General features: G+C 35.8%; 1 protein-coding gene across 4 annotated transcripts in view; it reads left to right on the top strand.

Annotated features, from left to right (window-relative positions):
- The window catches only part of SLC38A4 (solute carrier family 38 member 4), a 68,497-nt gene that overhangs the window by 14,274 nt on the left and 34,769 nt on the right, over positions 1–19,454 (top strand). Inside the window, exon 1 of one of the 4 annotated variants that reach the window (XM_082636758.1) lies at positions 13,237–13,797. The exons of the other annotated variants lie outside the window; for them this stretch is intronic. The gene's annotated coding sequence lies outside the window, so the exon portion shown is untranslated. Of the gene's footprint in view, positions 1–13,236; positions 13,798–19,454 lie in introns of those variants that run through there. 4 annotated transcript variants of the gene reach the window in all.

The raw sequence follows: 19,454 nt of genomic DNA, 5'->3' as shown, positions 1-19,454 counted from the left end.
AATTAATTTATTTAACAATAGTTAATCTTTAATCATAATCTGCTATGCAACAGCAAAATTTAAGATTCTAGAAACATTTTAGTGAGCAAAAGGTGAGAAGTTGAAATTTAATTGTATTTATCATTGTCAATTTACAATATGTAATAATATCAATGGTGATATTTTTACTTTTATGAGCGTAAAAATATTTTACAGATTCACTCAGGATTGGCCCCAACCCCAGAAACCATATCTTCTCCTAAGCTATTTAATTACTCAACCTGGAATTCTCCCATCGTGGACTTTTCAGGAACTTGATCCTTTCAACTGGTGAGAGGTTATTCTATACCCAGATCCCCCAATCCCTCTGGACTATTACTTCCTACATTGTCACTTTTTAAAAATTTGATCAGAATTGAAAAAAAAAAAACAATGTGTACCCTTTGTAATTATGTGTATAAAGTCCAGAGTTTCTAGACTTGTAAATATTCTCTTTTGCAAAAAATTTAGAAAAACAAAACAATAGCCCATAAGAATACATTTTTTTAACTCCTTTATTCTGCATCAAAATTAAGTGAGAAAAACAGATGAAGACAGACAGCCCACTTTTGAATTACGGAAAGTATGGAAATAGTCAAGTGCGTTGGGCTTCAAATTTCACGGAATTTGAGCAACCAAATATACCAAATATTGAAGCCGAAAGAAGGCCCAGTTACCTGCCCACCTGACAATAAGGCACAAATCGTTTTCTCACCATAAAAATAGAAGAAATGTTTTATACGTGTTCTTTAGAAAGGTATAGAGTGGTTTTTTTCAGGTTCTACAAGATTCGCTTTTAACAAATACACTTCAAACATGTATGTAAAGTATCGTGCAAAATAAAAATAAGGCGTTATATTTACAAATCATGTTTTTTATAAAATGGTAGTCATTAACCCAAATTCTTACATTGCTGTGGCTGTGTCTTCTTTGCCAGAGTCACTGTCATACATCCAAATACCCCACACCTTTCAGATTTCTTTTGTAAATAATAATAATAATAGTAGCAATAATATTTAGAAACAGTCTAAGTATAATCTTTGGAAATATACTTATGGTTCCATATGAAAATGTTATTACTATACACATTTTCATTTCGCAGAATATCTAATCTGGACCTGGACAACTGACATAGTTTTGTATGTTTCTTTAAAAATAGTTCTCCTTATCTTAGAAACACATATAGGCTGTGTGTTGCAATGGTTGCTATGGCAAGTTTGTATATTTTAATAAATACCAGACCAGAGTAAACAGACACCACAGCAGGCCAAGGTAGCTGGAAACATCAAGATCATGTCAGCATTTCTGTTATAAATATATGTGTCTTCAGGATTTCCTACATGTGAAATGTTAACTCCAAAGCAAGTTAACATGAGGCAATGAATGCTAATGCTTAAGAGGCTGACTATTTTAAGAAGCCCACGAAAAGAAGCTATTTCTCCTGGGGAGCTGTGAATATTGCAAATAATGAAAGTTTGGGGACCATTCCTGGAATGTTTGCCAGTAGGCTTAGGAACTAAATTTGCCACCTGGTTTTCAGCCAAGAATACAGAATGAAATGTGTAAATTGGAGTTTAATTAATTTATGATAACTGTTCTTCTGAATCAAAAATAATCTACTGGGCCTCCCTGGTGGCGCAGTGGTTGAGAGTCCGCCTGCCGATGCAGGGGATACGGGTTCGTGCCCCGGTCTGGGAGGATCCCATATGCCGCGGAGCGGCTGGGCCCGTGAGCCATGGCCGCTGGGCCTGCGCGTCCGGAGCCTGTGCTCCGCAACGGGGGAGGCCACAACAGTGAGAGGCCCGCATACCGCAAAAAAAAAAAAATAATAATAATAATAATAATAATAATAATAATCTACTGTTTAAGAAGGTTCTCATAAAAATATTAAGTTCCTGGGCTATTTTATGTGGTTCACCGATTTAAAAATATACAACCAACAACAACTATTAATATTTCTACATCTGTATCTCTATTACTATATCCCAAGCCCTGTTCTAAGCTCTGTACATGTATGATCCCACTTGCAGAAAAGTAAATAAAGAATACACATGCCTTCTTTAGTAAGTTACTGTGTTCTGTGCAAAAATAAGAAAGGAAGGAAAGAAGGAAGGAGGGAAGGAAGGAAAAAGTAATAGAATAAAAGATAAAAAGTCTTAATTTATCAGTCTACTCAAGATATAAAACAATGGTCATCTCCATTTGATTCATAGAGCTATATATAGAGAGAAAGATAGGTGCTTTCTAACCCTTTAGAATCTTTGAAAAGTTATTTCCTCCCCTCCCTCACCAAATCTACTCAGTACAGGCATACTGTCTCATGTACATCTTGTGTCAATTATTCTCAAATAATTTCAGTGGTCACAGCACAGAATAACTAAGTATGATTAGTTGAGATAATGCAAAACTTTGAAAGAAAATTGTTTCTTAAACATTTTTGGTGGAAACTCATGCGCTAGGAGGCCATGTGACCTCATCTGTTTCTACACATTGAAAATGAACCTGTACATACACCTAAACATTCCTCATGGGTAGATCTAAACTTGGTGATAATGAAAATAGAAACTGAATACTTTTATTTGCTGAAATCCTAGGAAAAAAAGAATAAACAGAATCTCGCAGTTTTCACTCTAGCTGGAGAAGACATCTAAAAATGTGTTTCATCTCTTTGCCACATATTTCTAAATCCTTATATTAGTGCAATAAAAAACTAACTATACTGGATATTAAAGAAATATTTAACTAATATTTCTTGTGACTAAAACATGACCAGAAAACACTGAGTAAAATCCTTACGGGATTTTTCAACAACTCACTGCAGTCTCATTTTTTCTATTTCATATCATAGTTCTTGTTCCTGTTGATGCTTTTCATAATTGGGCATGGGACAGACAAAAATCTTGTTTACTTAATGATTGCCCCAGGAAAACCAGTCTACATGACTGCACATTGGACAATGAATAACGCAACAGATTATTTATTGTTACCCTACCACCAAATAGTGGGACCGATTTAAAAACAACAGCTAAATTTATGTTATAAAAATTAAACCGTGTTGTTGAGACCATGAGTCTTAGTAGTCTGGGTAAGTATTAAGCCTCAAGACATCCATATTGAAGTAATAAATATACTTAAACATTATTCTGTTTAGGATAAAAACAGAGACTGATGTCAGTATATTTACACTCATGTGGCAACAGCTCCATATGTCAGCAACTGGAAGATGAACTGTTTGAAAGAGGAAGAGATGGAAAGAAAGTAAAATATCAGAGTGGACATCACCAGCTTCTACCAGTATTATGTTTATTCCTGTTTCTACCCACAGCACCTAGGAAAAAAATGGCCTGTTTCCCAAAGAGCATAAGAATATTTGATAAGAACACTAAAGATTTTTACATAATGTTGTTTTTCATTTCTATAAAGCTTTCTGTTTGAAAACACCTGCATATATGTCTCCTCATTTCTAAATTTCTAAGGAAATTGGCCTGAATGTACTAAAAATTTTGATACAAGTCTTCTAGACTTCAACTCAAAATCTAACGAGTCTCATCTATGTTAACCTCAAATGAATGAGAAGTAGCATATGCATATGCTTGTAAGACTTCCCTGTATTTAAGAGGTGCAAAGATGGAAGCTGTGGGTCCTGTTTGATCAAGAAGGTGCCTCAAAGAGAGCCAGTCATCCAGTCACATTGCCAGCTTATCCAGACACTGATTCATAATGACTAAAAAGGTCTTACCGTTGAATCAACTGATTCTGATTAGACCAAAACTATGTGGCTGGACAATTTGAGAATTAGTATGAAAATACCAGCCATCTCAAATCCCAGAATGTAAGCAAAAGGTAGACAATTTACTGTGGCATCTGGAACATGTGTCTTGGTACGTTTGGGGGTCTTAGTGTTTTGTCAATCTCACAGGAAAAAAAAAAAAATCCAAAGCAAAGCCAAATCAAACCTTCCAAAATCTACCAGCACGTTTGCATGTTTAAACACTGGCTCTGAGAGCAGGTTCAGGGGTAAATATGTACCATGGTGCTGTTCAGCTTCACAGGTTGGTTGGTTAATGTTAAACAAACATGGCTTGCAAACCATGTCTTATTACGAGGTTGTTTTCTGAGATTCCATGGGTCAGGGTCAAAACCTGCCATTTTCTAGCTTTTCAACAGCACTAATCAATAGTTTAACAGATGAAATAATAGTCTAATAAACAGTGACTATACACTTCCAAAGCAAAAGGTGTTGAAACCAATTTAATTCTACGAGCAATTTTGCTAATGTTGCATTACCCTTATAATCAAACAGCCATAAAAATACTTTTTATGTTTAGAATGCTTAAATATCCATTATCATTTTATCCTCACAGTCATAATGGTTCTTATTGGACCCAGTTTTAATGAGAAAACTGAGTTCTAGAATATTTACCTGACTTTATCCACTTTTCAACAAAGACTTATTCAGTAAGTACCATACTAGATTTTGAAGTTAGTGACAATTCCTTAAGTATACACATCTAACAAATACTTACATGTTTAAGATGTGTCAGATACTCTTCTAAATGTTCTAGAAATAGGGACTTAGTTAATCCTCATAACAGCAGGGTGAGGTAGGCACTATTATTATCTCCTTTTTACGGAGGAGGAAACCGAGGCATGGAGATAGCAAACAACTTGCCCAAAGTCAGCTGGTCCTTAAGTGGCAGGAATCAGATTTAAGTCTAGGTAGTCAAGGTCTAGAAGCTATAGTAGATTCAGCTCCACTGAATAGGACCCAATGTCTGCTCCTGAGGACTTCAAACTCTAGAAGGGCAGACACATAGACAAATATGGTAGTACAGCATGTAGGTCTAATAGCAATGCTTGTAGGAAGCAGAGATAGCACAGAGGAGGGAGGGATTAATTCTACTTTGTAAAGTCTCTCAGCTTGCAAATAAGGACATTAATATTACTGAATAAATTACTCTTACATAATTTACTTAGTTATCAATCTTTACTTAGATGTATTGTTAAAATAATTAAGAAAAATTTAAATAGGTTGAAACTTAGATTCTAATTTAAAAAATAATCTTCAAATATCTAGGAATGTGGGACTTCCCTGGCGGTCCAGTGTTTAGGACTCTGCACTTCCACTGCAGGGGGCACAGGTTCCATCACTAGTTGGAGAACTAAGACCCCACATGCCATGCAGTGTGGCCAAAAAAAAAAAAAAAAAACTAAGAATAACTAAAGAGTCAGGATTTCTATAGTTAAAAATTCAACTCCTGTAAGTCTTGTAATTAACTCCTTAACTCCTTATATATTTTACATCATTTGAAGCAAAATACCTCATGAACCTGAATTTTTCTGTTCTTAGCCAAATTATAATACAACAAACCTGGTAGTCCAAACACAGAGCAGAGGCCCCAGCCCACTTAAACACACCAAGGGCGCAATGCACTCAAGAATTGCCTTGTGCTACCCTGGTGGTTATTACTGTTTGCAGTAACCTTAATTATCACCATTCCTAACAAAGCATATTTTCTTCACATAGCCGAAACTGTGAGCTCTATGTGGCATTGCTGGGCTGGTCTTTTTTTATGAACTCATTTGAACTGAACAGAACAAAGAAAAGACATGGCCCCCTGACCCACAGTGATCCCACTAGTGACCTCTCCAGTCGTGTTTCTCAGCATTCCAGGAACAACAAGCAGCCAGGAGCAGTTTCTTACCTCCTTGCCTCTTCTTGTCATGCTGTCCCTCTGCCTGCAGTCCGCTCCCCATGCCATTGCTCCTGGCCAGCTCCTGTTTATTCTTTCAGTCTGAGCCTAGCTGTCACCTTCTCCAGTAAGTCTTCTCTGTCCTTTTCAAGCTGAGTTGGGTGCCACACTTCTCCGACCCCTCAGTTCCCACGGGCATTTCACCTGCCACATTATAGCATCATGACTACTTAAGCAATGGATTCCCTGGAGATACCAGGGCTTCTTGAGAGCAGAGACTGGGTCTTATATGTTTTTGTCGGTCTTGCCTGAGCCCCTACCATGAAGCCTGACACATAGGTGTTCAATAATATTTATTGAATGCACAAATGAAGATGACTGCTTACTAAGCTGTAATAGAAATTGACTGTCTCACAGCATTATGAGAAAACTATGAGGCTCCAAATATATTTAAAATCCCATTTTTCTCAACAATATTTTGAGATCTCTTAGAGTACCTCTTGCTGATGGGGAAAAAAACAATCCATCCCTCCAGAACAAACTGGACATGTATAATTTCATCTACACCCTAAATAACTCACAAGTGCCCATTCAGAATTGAAGATTTTTTTTAAAGAGAGTTGATTGTTCCTAGTCAAGCACCCAAAATATTCTCAATAAGAATAGAGGTTTAGCTAGTGACTCATGTCTGGCATTGATTAGCAATTGTTACAAAACCTAAGAGAGGAACTCTTTGTTTTTGTTGTTTTTGTTTTTAGTAATGTTTATTGGTTTTCTCATAGTGAAAGTAATCCATACTTTTTAAAGGTTATTTGGAAAATATAGATGAGAAAAAAACCATTATCAACATTTTCACAATCTGGAAATAACCACTCTTTATATTTTGATATGTGTTCTTTCAGGCATTTTCCCCTTTGCCTGAAAAGGGAAATATTATATTATACATATAATATATAAAAAATATATGTTTTTTATATATTATATGTATAATTTAAAAAACAACACAGGGAGCATATTACTGTTAGATTTTGTATCTTGCTTTTGAAAACTTATTATAATTATAATTTTCCGATATCCTTATTATTCTTTGAATATTCTTTGAACACATCATTGGTAATTATTGCTTAATATTCTGGGAATGCAGCGCTCTATAAAAGGACTAATGGCTCCTTACATATAGCATGGGCTTTCACTTTACCATCTCACAATTGGCTCTGAGCATAAGAAGGAACTACTGCATTTTAATATATGGCAGGATCCTCAGTTAGAATAATCATTAGAATATTTCTTGTTGCAACCCTTAAATAAATTCTAAAGCATTGTTTTGGATGCACAGATTGAATCAGTACATTTAATAAAGACTTTCATTCAAAATTTATACAGTACCTACTATGAACCAGGCATAACCTAATATTAATAAGGTAAACAAACAAAACAGATTGCTTACAACTAATCCAAATTGGCTGTCTAGACATACTTGAATCCATCCCCAAACCTCGTAAATATACCATCTGCCCCTCTACTGCTGTCCTGAAGAATGAGTTCAAGACATTTACTTTTTCCTAGTCAGCTTTCCTATATTTAAAGAAAGATTTGTGCTACCAACTTTATACCCAGCCCTCCAGGAAGTATAATTCCTAACTCATGCAACACATAAAGAACAAAAAGTTCAGTGAATCTTGTCATGCTGGACACTGCTAACACCTGTAAGAAAGGACAGTACATCTGTCAACAAGCATGCTGCAAAGAGCTCTGACCGCAACATGGCTGGGCCCTGGGGTTGCTTACAGCTCAGCGAGAGAGAGCTCCCTGGGCAGAAACCTGCCCTCTCACTGAGGAGACCTGACTCAGGAAACCCTCTGCATTCCCTGAAAAGTCCATTAAGAAAAGCCAACATGGGCTTCCCTGGTGGCACAGTGGTTGAGAGTCTGCCTGCCGATGCAGGGGACTCGGGTTCGTGCCCCGGTCCGCAAGGATCCCACATGCTGTGGAGCGGCTGGGCCCTTGAGCCATGGCTGCTGAGCCTGTGCATCCAGAGCCTGTGCTCCGCAACGGGAGAGGCCACAACAGTGAGAGGCCCGCGTACTGCAAAAAAAAAAAAAAAGAAAGAAAGAAAGGTCAACATCACTATTATATGTCTTATTCTGCTCAAAAATTCCTTTGAAGAACACTTTATGGTGGACTTGCATTACCTATTTCAATATACTGGTGAGCCCACCTGAGCATATGTTTTGTTATTAGGGGCACTGGTTCTTTTACAGGATGGTTTCATGTCATCACCTTTCCAGAAAGCCCCTTCCCTTTAAAAATTCTTCTGGGCGCTCTTCTGTCTCCTTTGCCCTCTATCTCCTCCCAGTACAGCCAGGCAGCCTATTGGGTCCCAGCTCTAGAAACTGTTGGTTGTCTGAATTCAAGCAAGATGACACCAGATTTACAAAGTCCAATCACTGATGAAATTACAAAAACCAAAGGCACAGAAATTGTTCTGGAAGAGAATTTGCTTCGAAAAGAAAGGGATGGGAGGGACTACGAAAGAGAGCAATGGAAATTAATGTGCTGCTGCCCAAATAGGATGTAATTTTTTTATTTTTATTTTTTTTTTGCGTTATGCGGGCCTCTCACTGTTGTGGCCTCTGCCGTTGCAGAGCACAGGCTCCGGACGCGCAGGCTCAGCGGCCATGGCTCACGAGCCCAGCTGCTCCGAGGCATGTGGGATCTTCCCGGACCGGGGCACGAACCTGTGTCTCTTGCATCGGCAGGCGGACTCTCAACTACTGCGCCACCAGGGAAGCCCAGGATGTAATTTTTAAACCATCAATTGCTATTAGTCAGAAAGGCAGTCGACTCAATTTAGCACCATATTAATACTATATTCTGTATGAAGAACTTAAATTAACAACGTGATTTAGTTATTTAGGAAGTGTTGTTGTAATTTAATCATTAAAATCATACATCTCCTAGCAGGGCTATTTTCTCAAGCAGGCATTTTAAAGGATAAGAATCATTCTTTAAGGCAAGCTTTTAAGAGCTCTAGTTTAACATTTAGAATTTCAGTACATTATTTAAGTTATAACCACCCATAAGCCACACAGACCTTGTTATCCTTCTTCACCTTGGGGTATTTGCTTAAGCAGAAGCCTGGAATGAACTTGTGATACCCTTTTCTCTGCATCATTTCCATGTGGGATCAAGAAATGAAATGGACCAGAAAGATTTGAGTTGCTTGAAAGGCAAAATGGAGAGAACAAAATATCATGAACAACATGAGCTGTCTTCTAACTAGTTTTTTTTCATCAGCTAAGGCTAAAAGGAATTTGCTATTTAGGTCTGTGGCCAAGTCAGTAAGTTTGTCAACCTGCACCAAACTTGTTTGCTAATTTTGCAACACAGTGACTATTCAAACATTTCCAAAATGCTCCATTGTATAACTGTAAAGGTGGTTTAGGCTGGGCTCAAGAGAGGGGTATGCCGTCAACTGAGCAATTTCCTCAGCACTCGTGGGTTGTTGCCCTTCTCTTGGTCAGGGAGGTTTTTTTGAACAGAAAAGCAGGGCCTCTCCCAGGGGCCAGGGCTGGGCAGCCTTTTAAGGCCTCATATTTGAGAGGGTCCCAAATTTAGACTTTTTGAAGTTATCGTCAAATAAGGCTATTCATTAAGTCACTTGTATTATATTTGTGTTGAGGTGTTATTCTGTGGAATAGGATCACTGAAGAATGTATGGCAATTTAGAAACCCCATTCAAGATTTTTTTTAAATTTAAAAAGTATATTTGGAGCCTCAAAATATAGAAGTGGCCTAAGCTTCCATAGATATCTGAGAGACTCTGCTGAAGGGGAATTAGAAAATTATTCATCTTTATTTCTATGTTTACAATTAATTTGGTATATGGCTTTTGGGGGTCATATTCATATTTTCTTGTAGTCCTTATTTCTTTTTCTGTAAATTGAGATTAATAATTTCATAACCATGAAGAGAGAGACCTATAGCACGCCTATGCTTCCCTCACTCTGCAGGAAGGACCTACATGCTCAGGTCACCTCTAGGATAACATGAATTCTGCTATTTGAATGATTTAGGAAGATTTCTGCAACATTTCTGTATGGTTTTTCTTCTTTTTCTTTTTTGCTTGTATTCATACTAAGAGAGATAAGGTGAAGAATTTGGAGGGCCAAAGAGTGACATCAAAAAAGATCACAAATGCCCTTCATCACTCTAAGCCTGAAACCCAAAAGCCAGAGAGTAAATCCTATGTTAAAAAGAAGTAACCAAAATCTTGTTTCTAACTGCAGCTGTGCTAGTGTTTTCCATTTCTAGGAGTGATCTGGTCAGACAGACGTTCACCTATAATACTATAAAAAAAAAAAAGAAAAGTTGGATTAATGCACATTTTGTCCGTATTTGGAAGCACTAATGTTGGCTGTTGGATAAGAACAGACCTATAATCTTGGAAACTGATCTACTTTATCAGATTTTGAGTTTACAAATCTAAAGCCTGGAAATGATAAAATTCTCTTCTTGGAAATTAAGACATCATAAAGACACAGAAAACTTAAAAAGAAACAGAAGCAAGGAAAAGGGTAGGTGACCTAAAGGGAAGTTGAAGTAAGAGCAAAGAAAAGTAAGTGAATACAGATAGAAAGGCGATACAAAATTATTAAAATTTAGGTCATTTTGTTTCTTAGTTGTTACTGTTGCTACCCATCTTCTTCCAATTTGACTATAACCACATTGTATTTCCAAGTATCATTTTGTCCCATGACTAAAATTAGAAATTTGGGTACAGTCATGATGAGAACAAGAGGTTACCTATCCCAGTGTCATTGAAAAATGCCATGATGATCTGGCTAAGGGATTTTTTAAAAATTGTTGACCAATTTTAACTTTATCCAGCTGGAACTTTCCCTTCGAAGAAATCAATGAAGGTAGAAATTTGAAACAAGATGAGCAATGCTTTAAGTACGGGCAAGAAAAAAACCTGATTCAATGCATGGATGTGATCTGAATCAGTTTATTTTGAGTCAGCAATTTTGTACTTTTAATAGATAACATATTGGGATATACATTCTAGGACCTTCTCTGTACTATTTGAAAATAATAGCCACAGATTAACGGGAGGGGCCCTGAAATGTATGAGTTACCACCATATATTCTCTTTCTCTATGTAAAGGAATATGAAGATTTTATTGCAAGTTTCTTATTTCTCATAGAATGATCACATAAAATTCACAGCATGTGTTGTGAGCTAGTGAAAGTGATAAATGGTAGCAGTAGTACAAGAAAGAGTCAAACTACCACTGACCCCACTTTAAATCCTTTCCATCTGCCTTCTCTTCTGCCATTGTTCTCAGACAGGCAAATATCACCAAAGCCCAGCCATCAGTCAACATCCTCAGCATCCTCCTTGTCCCTATCTCTAGCTCCACCCTATCATCCCATCTTATTCCCTTCCCTGCTGATTCTATGATTTTCTTCAGAAGCTTTCAAGAGATTCTGATCACAAAAATCTGAGTCCCCAGATTTAGCGCCTTTTACAGCCTGGACCATTCCGTTCTATTCTGTTTTGCTCTGAAAATTCTCTGCTGCAGCCGGACTACTTTTTACTGTTGCCAGAATATGCTTTTATCATGTCTACAATTTGCATCCAGGATGCCTCTTCCTTTCCTCTCTACCCGTTGCAATCTCACCTGGACTTTAAGGACCTCTTCTAGGTCCTTAGGCTCCCTGAAGTCGTCTTGGATGGGCTCAGCCCCTGGGGACTTTTCATCTTCTGGAATCCTATGGCATATGGTGCAATTCTGCTAATATTAATCATGTTATAATTTGGGAAGCCCGGTATCCCTTTAAGTGGACATATTTTACCACCTGCAAACTACACCCCTACCCTGACCAAGTTTCATATACCTGTTCTTGGTGGCACTTATATGAATTCCTATGTGAAGGACTTGCTTCATTATTCACTACCCACATATTTTTCATTTTATTCATTTCATTTTCATTTTATTCATTTTTTAAAAATTATGTACATATTCTGGTCCATTACCTCTTTGTACAGTGATGCTTGAACCAAATCAGAACCTAACAGAATATGTAGCATTTGCATTTTTAAAAAATCAAAGGAGAATAATCTATTACCAAATATATATGTGAAATCACATTATGATATGATTTTAAGAAATGTTCAGGACATGAAACTATAATGTTTAAGTCTGTATTTTCCTTATGAAAGGAAAGTTACTGTGAGTTTTGTCAAGACCAGACCATACATTTCTTCATTAATTTTTGCATGTCTAAACATGCCAAATATCTAGGGGAAAAATAGTTAAATAACAAAAAATTCCTAAGTCATTTTAATTCAGCCAACTTTTGTCAAATTAATTTTTGTATGTGTGTATTTGATTCTTGAGTCAATGTTAGGAAAGTTCTGTGATAAGAATTTTGTAATTAGAGTAGGTTCTAAAGAAATATGAAAAGACCCTTCATAGAAGTCTCTTATGTGTACTTTTAATTTTAATCCAACATGCTAATTTGCTATAATTATTTAGTGAACTTGAAGATCAGAATTATATGGAAGCCAAAGCTTAAAATTTTAAGAGAAGTAAAGCTGTAGGTGTTTATACATTTATCTCCACCCTATTTTATATGAAGATATAGTATGAAATGGATTTCCACTATTAAATGGACTTTTACTAGAATACAAGTATTTCATTTTCTAACAATTAGTGCAGGTTTTTCCTTTCTTAATTTTATACTCATCTGGTAACTTTGCAAACAGAAGGAAATCTTAAGTTGGAAAGATTATAATTAAATGATGGAAGTAATTTGAAAAGGACTAGTCTTTAAATTTATCTGAAATTAAAATTAGTGTATTTATTATCATTTTTCCCCTAGACCATAATAATTTTTATCTGATAAGGCACAAAACTACAAGGTAACTCTGAAAAATAAAGAAGCAGCTAACTAAAAGACAAATGAATGTAAACATACCATGATAAAGTTAATAGATGAAATGGGCACATTTAAAATGGAAAAGAGAAACAGATAACTGGACATTTTGTTTAATGTTTAATGTCTTGCATCAACTTAAGAATTTCCTACTCAAAGAACAATGTTTAGTCGTTTTTTTTTAGAAATAGGGAATTGACACAACTGTTGCAATCTAGCATTCCTTCTGATTGGTTATTGGATAGTTTATCCACGTTATAAATATTAAAAAGGCAAAGAACCCTTAATTCCGGATTGATTTTTTAATTTGTTTTTTCACCTCACTTTCAGAATGTCTGCTTTATACATTTTCATAACAGAATGAATTATTTGCCAACATATTTGAACTCTTCCTCTAATATGTGGAAAGCCAAGTAGATTTTTTTGAAAGGGAGAAAATGTCTGTTTAGAAATTCTTTAAAAACTCCAAATAGTGTTTTGCTTACTCAGCACACTGCCTTTGAAATGGTAGCAGAGGCTGACAGGGCTTATGATTTCCAACCTCACAGCACCTTGAGTAACTTGGTGCTGTTGGGAGTGTCTGTTATTCTATAACACTTCCTCTGAATAAAATCGACAATTCAAAAGAAAATAACCCTTTTGCTATTCAATTAACATTTTCTATGCATTCTGATAACAATACTCATTAAGCAGTCTGACTCCGTTATTCTGGCATTATTTTACTTTTACTTAAGTTCATAAACCTGTTGAAAAATTAACATTTTGAGATTTATCAGTCAAGCAACCTATAGAATCTTGATACAGAATGACACGAATCAAGAAAAAACTTTCAGTAGGTGAGTATTTTGTTGCATAAAAGCCAAAATTCTAAAAGCAAATAGAAATTGGTGTAACTGATGTTTAATCCAAATGTACAACAGTAAACTGATTTAGCTTCACTTTTTTTTAAGAGCTGACGCAAGTTGGACGGAGGGAGGTGTTGGGGTGAGAAGTGGTGGTGGTGATTGGCTTGTCTAGTTCACTCCCACTGGTCTTTAAATCATTGTCTAGATCCCCAAAGGTTCACATAAGTCACCTCTGCAACAGGGGTCTGCCATTCCAAACAATTCCGGAAAGATTGCACAGGACTGGATAAATAATTAAGGTAAAGCTGTTTTTACATGAATGTTTGCAGTGTTAAAATAATGCTTCCTTTCTTCTTTTTATGGTATTGATTATTTATTACAAATTAAAATGTTTGAAAACACTGCTTGGGTAACTTTTTTTTTCTCATTAAAAAAAGATCAATTCAATATAATATCAGACATTGAAATTATTTACCCAGATCCTGATTACAGTTTTCTTTTGTAGATAATTTTAGGTGGATAATAGAAAAGGGAAATATTGCAAAACCAGCAGGTAACAAGGGTTTAGTTATTTACATTTCCTGGTTAATCACTCTGAGGAACCAACTTAATTTGTCTTAGGAGGAAGTCTAATGTTTGAGAAGTGCATTCTCAGTGTTATAACATTAAAGGTTTTCTTTATCTTGAAAACAAAAACACCCACAAAAATGTAGTCTAATCAAAGAAGGAACATCATATCACTGCAGCAGATGTGAAAGGCTAAATGTTTGGGCTGCATCACTGTCAAATGAAAAACAGAAGTTGTGTCGTACCTTGTCTTCTTATGTAACCATTTTAGTGAAGGAGTATTTTTGCAGCAAATTTACTAGAAGAAACTGAGAGATTGAGTAGAATATAAGCAAAGCTTTGGATTTGGAAGGACTGGAATCATTAAAAATTTGAGCTCTATTCCTCAAAATTATTAATCAGATGGGGAGAATTCTCAATGGATTTAAGTATCCTTGTATTTTGAGCTTCTTACAGAATGTATGATGATTATTTTAATTAAATGCACAGGTGATAACAAAACTGAGTGTTTTATAACTCAGTGAAAAATATTTGAAATGATATATATCATATTCATGGGCAACTTGTTGGATGAAAGAATTTTTATTTTTGATGAACTAAAGAAATTTAGGTATGTTTCCTGTAAAAGATCACCATTTATTTTACAGGCCAAGATCTTCTACTTGTTGCGATTTATATTTAGATAATGTTTTGCGATTATCTGGAAAGTCTTTATATTTATACTCCTAGGAAGTATATCAGTAACTTTTAAGTACTGAGAAATGTAGTTTTGAGAGCTAAACTGTTGAGTTTTCTTTAACCATGTTATACAGTGTGCTTTATGGGTTATTGAAACTATTATTTTTAATACATGAGTTACTTTAAAGAAAGTAAAAGAAATTATTTTCAGAAGAAAAATAGTAACTCTGGGAGTGGTCCAGTATCTATTATATAGAATGTAGACATTTTGGAACTTAGTGTATGCATAATTTATGACAGATTATTAAATATCATGTATTAACATGGATAGAACAAAGAGTTCACTATGTTAATTTCATATCTGCTACATATTGCTGTCCATTTCTGGAAACAAACTATTGTTTGGGAAAATAGGAACTAAAATTTATGCAGGAATTTCAGATATTTCTTAACATTTAAGATGACTAGAGAATCTATGTCTTTTTCTCAGAGCAGAGCTAGAAAATTTGTAAGCAAAATAATGTATTCAGATTTTATGAATAGTCCTTTATACCTCATCAAAGGGCTGCTTTAATTCTTATATTAGCAAACGTAATATTCTTAGCAAAGGGACAAGACCTCAGCATAAGGTTATTTCTTTTAACTTTTCTAGTTCTTCCTTGATATTATTTCTAAGCTATGTCTAAGTAGAGGAAGGGAATGAAAAATGCTAAAGTATTATCACCAGCAATAGGAAGTAGTCAAGTGAATATGGTTCTGCTATTATTGGCAGTTTCTTTTCTAAGATGTACATCAGACTGAATGACAGTGAATGCTTTTATGGATCTCATTTCTGTGAGAAATCATGCCATAGGCTAATAAGCCATCTGAATATCAATGTGTGACTAGAATGGCATTGTTGGGGAAATTGTTTAAGAGAATTTCACATAAAGGTAATTAGGTTTATTTCATTGTCAAACCTATGCTCATTTATCTAAGATATATTTTGGATGTGGATTTAAATCAGTTCCTGAGATGCAAGATAATTTGGCTTTTAGAAGCCGCAGGACAAGCTACTTCCTGCACACTCAACCAAAGTGTAAAATCTGCCACCTAAACCTAGATTTCAGAGTAGATTCATCAGAACTGGGCTGGCATGAAAGACAAAACAAATAGCGATGGTGGGAAATGCTAGCTCCCTTTTCACTTTCACCTATCGGGTAAAATAAATGCTTATAAATAATGATACAAAGAAATGTTATACATAATGTTTAATAACTAGAAATTGGACACAAGGAATCAGCTATTTAGGACATCTGGCTGGCTTAATAAATATGATGAAACAAAGTCTTCCAAATGGTGATAGTGTGCCAAATATCTTTGTTTCAAGTTTTGATTTTGCACCTTCATGAATGAGTGAAGTAAAATGGCAATGCAGAAGACCACTGCACCAGAATATCCAGTCTGTTTCTGCAAAATCTCCTTTGCAGAGAAACTTAACTTAATTAGCTAGAAAGGCTAGACTACCAAAAGTTATGTCAAACCAAATCTGATTTCTCTTTTAGAAGAATTTTGAACATTCTTTGTCTAACAAAGCTGTTCTTTCTCTTGGGAACCAGAAGGGAACATTTCTATTTCACTTTGAAATATTAACCTATAAAGCTATAACAAGAATGTGTACTTGTATCTATAAAGGAGATCATACAAAGTTGCCTTGGTCTTAGGAGAATGTATCACCAGGCACTGTGCTCGATGATGGGAATATGTATATATAGTCTACAAACCTGGCCCTGTTCCCACCTTCATGAAATTTTTTACCTATTGGAGTAGACAGTTATTTATCAAATAATCATACAACTAAAAATGTAAGTGCAAAGTGTAATAATTATTGTGAGGGAGAGGAGACCATACTCCATGGAGACATCCATACTCTAGATGTCAGGCCTCTGACCATGTGGCATTTAAAGATTTTCAGGTTCTTTAGTTAACTTTGGAAGACACTTGGGGTAAGAATGCATGGAAGGGCATTCCAGGCAGAGGGAACAGCATGTTAAAATTCCTGAGGTGGCAATGAAGAAATGAAAGAAGTCCAGTGTATCTAGTGAGTAAGGGGGGATGTGATTCAATACAGGATTAAAGAACTCTGGATTAAACTATGTAGAGCCTTACAGTTTATTAGGAAATTTGACTTTATTCTGAGAAGTGTTGAGAAAAATCATTTTGGGGCCTTTAGTAGGTAGTCATTTGGAATACCATAATGGTCATGGAGAGAGAAGTAAATGAATTTTAAATAAATGTTGCAAGAAGGATTGATAGGACTTGGTGATAATTGAACAGGGGAGGGGGAGTTCAGGACAGAGAACTGGAGGTGTCAATAATGACAGCCAGATTCCACTTATGAGCACCTCTCATGAGGTGCCATGTACTGAGATGGAGAGCAGCAGAAGAATCTATGGCTAAGAAAACTATATTATATTATATTTATTATTATATTGTACTATGTTATATTATTATATTTTTCAATCAGAGCGTTTGCCAGCATCATTCTTTTCTAGCCTCCCCAGGCAAGGCAGTGATTCATTGATTTGTTCAAAAAGTATTTATTCAGAGAGAAAAGTAAAAGTTATAATATAATAGTTGTTCGAAAATCTGTTTTCTATACTAAACAGAATTCATAAGGTGCCGGGATTCTGTCTTATCCATGCTCTGTCTTTCATAGTTTCTGGCTCATATTTAATTCTCAGTATTTGTTGAATAAATAAATACCACCTTTAAAATACTTCCATATTGATTAAACATGTGATTAAGTTTTAGCAATTATGCTGTAGTCTAAATGCTTCAAAGGATGTACTTTGTGTTGCAGGCAAATGATTCAGAGTATCTAGTTTCTCATAATGTTCTAATTCTTTTAAAACTGTGCTTTTAGCTATTGCTCCCTTAAAATAGGTAATAGAATTTTCAGAGCTAAAAACATGAGCTATGAAAATGTGTTCCAACTTTTGTGCGATGTCTCTGACTGGAACCAATATTAGGATTAGGGGTCAAGGTCTTAAACTACTATTTCATACTTCATGGGATCTATCTTACCATCTTCAAAACAGAATGAAATAAGTGTTTTATATATGGTGAAAATAATATAAGATTAGGTCTCAATTTTCTTATTTGTGAAGGAGTACCTACCTTGCTTACAATGTTTGTGAGAGTTTGAGAACTGTAAGGTCCTCTAACTGCCTATGGTAAATTATATGCATGTGTGGATATTCATATGAAATACTATACACATTTGCATGCAGATGTAGGCAGTAATTAAATTCTGATGATTGGGAGAGGGAAGAGGGATTTAAATTTATTGAGGGCTTACTATAAACCAAACTTTGCCATGCATAATATCATTTAAACCCTCACACTGCTTTATTCTCATTTTGCATATGGGATGACAGAAAGTCAGAAGTTAGTTAATTTGGTCAGGACTTACAACCAGTTCTATTTATCACCAAAACCAGATTTTCTGTTCCGTCTGGGCTTTAGTTCTCTGTAGTAGAGACAGCAGCACAGAGGTGGTGTAGCATAGAGGATGCTCAACCCCTCTGGACTTTCATTACCTCATCTGTAAAATGGGAATAAGAACAAAAATAGTACCTACCTCAGTAGGATGCTGTGAGAATTAAATGAGTTGATAGATGTGAAGCCCTTGTAATAATGTCTGGCAAGTAGTAAGTACCATAAGAGTGTTTGACATTTTCTCTTTTGTTTTTAACCCTAGGATTAGCATTGCTTAATGTGAATGAAATTAATGAGGCTCCTATGAATAAGTACAGTGTGAAATAGACTTTAGCTGAAGTCCCCAGGACTGCTGACATGTATACTCCTGTAATCCCCCAGAGGGATTGACTAAGCAAATCGTGGCATGCAGGAGGGGGAGATCATTCCAGGCACAGTGACCTGAATGTGCAAATGGCCTGAGGTGATAGAGAACTTGGGAAGTCCCTGAAATGGAAAGGAGGCCAGAGTAGCTAGTACAGCGAGGTGGGGAGAGTGTGGAAGGAATGAAGCCAGAAGTGGAGGCACCATGTGGAACCTTGTGGGCATGCTGAGAATCTTAGACTTTATCCTAAGAGTAAAGTGAAGACAATAGAAGATTTTATGCAAATAAATGACATGATCTAAGTTTTGTTTTTAAAAGATCACTCTGGATGTTGTGTGGAAAATGAATGAGGAGGGAGAAAGTAGACAAGAAAGGACTCAAGGCATCAATTACAATTGTTGCAATTGACACTGTAAGAAATGATGGTCGCTTGGACAAGACTGATGGTGTAAGAAAGGGAAAGAAGTAGCCTAATTTGAAAAATAATTTGTTTGTAAAATCAACTAGACTTTGGAAAAGGCTGGATGTAAGGGATAAAAAAATTATAATAGAAGACTGATATTTCTTATTTGAGGAGGTGGATAAATGGTGACAACATTCTTTGGAGAGGAAATATTGGAAGAAGGGGAACTGTCACAAGTTAGATTTTTAGACACATTGAATTTAAACTACCTTTGAGTTATGCAAGTGTATATCTGGACACTTGGAACTGGAGATCACAGTACAGGCCTGGGTCAAAGCTGTGACTTGAGGATTCCTTGGTTTATGAAGCTTTGAGGGTAGATTAAAATAGGGGGGCTTATGACCTACCTTTGAGGGATTCAAAGAATGAAACTTCAAACAAAATGGTACTTCTTAAAAGAACAA

Source organism: Mesoplodon mirus, assembly GCF_964341445.2.
Source record: "Mesoplodon mirus genome assembly, chromosome: 11".
Taxonomy (NCBI): Eukaryota; Metazoa; Chordata; class Mammalia; order Artiodactyla; family Ziphiidae; genus Mesoplodon; species Mesoplodon mirus.
The sequence above is the reverse complement of the archived record's forward strand: the minus strand, read 5'-3'. Positions and strand labels throughout refer to the sequence as shown.